This window comes from Contarinia nasturtii, unplaced genomic scaffold (genome assembly GCF_009176525.2).
Source record: "Contarinia nasturtii isolate CC-2019 unplaced genomic scaffold, AAFC_CNas_1.1 Cnas_scaffold_3082, whole genome shotgun sequence".
NCBI classification, from domain to species: Eukaryota; Metazoa; Arthropoda; class Insecta; order Diptera; family Cecidomyiidae; genus Contarinia; species Contarinia nasturtii.
Genome location: NW_022200394.1, coordinates 1 through 3,412, shown reverse-complemented (window position 1 = coordinate 3,412; position 3,412 = coordinate 1). Strand labels below are relative to the sequence as shown.

At 30.4% G+C, this 3,412-nt stretch overlaps 1 long non-coding RNA gene across 2 annotated transcripts; it reads right to left on the bottom strand.

Annotated features, from left to right (window-relative positions):
• On the bottom strand, positions 1-1,177 carry LOC116349659. 2 transcript variants are annotated; one of them, XR_004201935.1, is made up of 3 exons: positions 680-1,177; positions 113-345; positions 1-27 (listed from the first exon to the last, which is right to left on the bottom strand). It is a non-coding gene; the product is annotated as an uncharacterized LOC116349659 (long non-coding RNA). The 2 variants fall into 2 exon arrangements; XR_004201936.1 differs by having other exon boundaries at positions 117-345.
• Positions 1,178-3,412: the final 2,235 nt, after the last annotated feature.

The following is a 3,412-nucleotide window of genomic DNA, read 5'->3' as shown; positions in this document are numbered from 1 at the left end:
CGGCGCTCAACACTTCCTTGCAAATTCCTATAGACAATACATTGTGTTTAAATATAGAACATTTTTAATATGCAAATATTGGCAGTAACTCATGCAGCTTTCAAGAACTTACTTACAATGGATGATCCGGACCAAAATAGACGGAATATCCCGATTTGGCATTAAGTTTACGTGGATGATGATATCCACTTATAAATACACACACATATCCATCAAATCGCTGCAAAAATTCGTGTTCACCATAGTATGAGATGAGAGTAAATAATTTTCAACTTTTAGGTTTCTGACACAATCGATATGTGGATATGGCTTGAGATTTCGCCTTCGTAGACCCAATTTTGGTTTCTAAGATCGCAAAAATAATAATCATGGTTAACAACCGAATTACTGTTACTGGCACAATAGTTAATACCAGAGCATATACTAAGCATAGATATATATCCTGGATATTTTGTCAGTATCCGATATTCATTGGAGCCAGACTTTGAAATAGAGTAAAAACAATAGAAGTTATTGTTATAGTGATTGTAGTAATGTAAATGGTTTTATACTTAGACCTATAACAATCACTTCTATTGTTTTCACTCCATTATAATGTCTGGCTGCGATAAATATCGGATACTCACAAAATATCCAGGATATATATCTATGCTCAGTATATGCTCTGGTTAATACATACTTCATCATTGTCTCCATCGTTGGATTCACGACTGCAAGGCAGCTTTTTGATTCGGGCTTATGCTTAGCACCGGTCTATGATTTATTGTTTGAATTTTCGGGAGCGCAGACCTAAAAATAAATGATAACTTAATCATCATCGGAAAATATAACGCCCCGTTCCTTATATCACAAATGAACTTGAATACAGGCGTTAGAACGTTACGGAATCCAGAATTTATACGTATCAAGCTCTGCCGAACCGATCATTCTAGTATGTCTCCATTCAACAGTGCATGTCGACTATTCAATTTAGCAGCACTTTTCATTGATCCGACGATAACACAACATCAATTTAGACAGAAACTTTACAGTTTACCAGACGAAGTTTTTGCCACGTGGACGAGCTTGTAGTATATGCATATTTATATAAACTTGACTGATTATCTACTTTCGATATTAACTTTTGCCTATTATTATTGTTATTATTACTATTATTTTTGTTACTATATGCTGATATATTTACCTATTTATATTTATATTTATATACTTAACTATCTCAAATGTCTTCACATTGAACTCTAATTGTTTGAACCTATTTTTGTAACTAAATTGTAAATTGTATATAACTCAGTCAGCCAGTACTTGGCGGTGTTAATAAATTGAAAATTGAAATTAATAACATTTTCACTCGACAATTTATTGAATATTTAATTGCTTACAATTTATTCAGCGTTGAAAACAATCGTCTACAAATATTCATGTTCATTTTTATTTTAAATAAAATAGAATTCAGAATATCACAATGTTTTTTTATTACAATGATCTTCATGTGATTTTAAATTGATTTGTCATTTGTGAGGTTATGTTCATTGACAATGCTTTGACATATATGCAAACAGTCAATTCAAAAAAAATGATTCGTTACAAATCGCTGACTAGCATTTTGATTTATTTCAACAAAGTTTTGTTTTTTTTAATAGATTAATAGATTTACTGAAACCTAGAAAATGTTTGCTGCATTTGTTGATAACAATTCATCATTATCAAATCGAAAAGTCTCTATCATCACGATAGTATTGTGATGTTATATTCTCCTAGATATTCACTGATCTACATGAATTTACATGAATAAATATTTTAATATAATATTTAATTAAAATTATGTTTTCATATCAAAAATATTGTCTATTAAGGCATAAATGGAACAAATGGCACGTCAAAAGATGAGGATAAAAACACTCTTGTATCAGCCGAGCCCAATCCAACAGGAGAAAACGCAGGAAGTGATGATAGTCAGTTTCAATACGCGCACAACAACAACATATGTAATCGTTTAAGATCAATGATTTTGTTAATTTCTTTGTTTTTCAGTTAATGTGTTCAACTGTTCAATGCTTCTTTCAGAATCATCATGTCGTTTTCACTCTTGTCGACAACGTGAAGCAAACTGTTTAGTTCAGTTTCATACTTTGTAAAATTGCAATCTTGATCCACGAATCATATTTACACGACATTTTTTACATAATCTCCGACTTGTTTTCGAACCAATTCGTAATTTTTAATTCCCAGCTCTTCGCCAGAAAAAATGCATCTTATTTGATTCGTTGGCACAATAGCTCCTAAACATTGATGAAACGATAAAAAAAAAATCGTGTAAAAATATTTTCAATAGTTTTTGGAGTTAAAATACTCATTTATCTTTCAATTGAACGACTGAATTTGATAATCTGCATCCAAGTCTACTCACACGTTACATGTTTCCTGAAAACATTTGAATAATAACTATATAAGTATTTTATGATGCAAACTATAAACAAAATATTGGCTTAAAGATTGTTTGTTTTAATATGGACACAAAATTAGCCGTTTTTTTGTTATAAATTCTTTTGCAAAAAATGAGCCGATATCGTCACAACCGTATTTATCTCGAAAGCGGACAATTTCTTTGGTATTTGTCAAAGAATTTACAAAACAATTATTTCCCGAATGAAATGGTATTTTGGTTTTGTTCTACTTAGAAGTATACTGTTTGATAAATTTATTTGTTAAATCAACTTAAAGGCATTTCGATACCACTTACAAGCAAAACAATTACATTCGGAACTTTGTCCCATTGATAATATAAATTCAAACGTCAAATGTTTGGTTATGTTTTCCTAACTCTTATCATTGTGTTGTTTGACGTGCAATTTTGACATTTGTAGATTTTGAGAGTTGTGATATTTTTCACATCGTGGAATTTTTCACATCAGTACGCAACAAATAGTTTTATTACGAAATTCTCTCATCGAATAATTTCTATTAAAAGAAGTTAAACATGAATTTTTTAAAATACAAATCAATAATTTATCAGAAGCACTGTAAGTTTTATTTATTATTTATATTAGAATTTTGTATTTTTTCAATAATTTTTAATTGTATTTTTTATGGTCGGATCGGTGAGAACTTTGTTCAGCAAAAGATTCTTAGGAATCAAAAATTATGAAATGCAACGATCGACGCAATTACCGTTTGATTCAACGAAAGTGGCATTTGAAACGAAGGCGGAAAAATCGGCTGAGTCTATGAAGTACTATTTGCATGTGCTAAAAAAAGAAGAATGTGAAGATAAGTTTTCGAAAATACAAACGGACCTTCAATTAATTCATAACCATGAAACACAAATGAAAGCATTTGATTATGGAACAGTGACAATGAGGATGTTTCATTACCATAATTTGCCGTACCAAGCGTTGAAGGTAAATACTTTTTT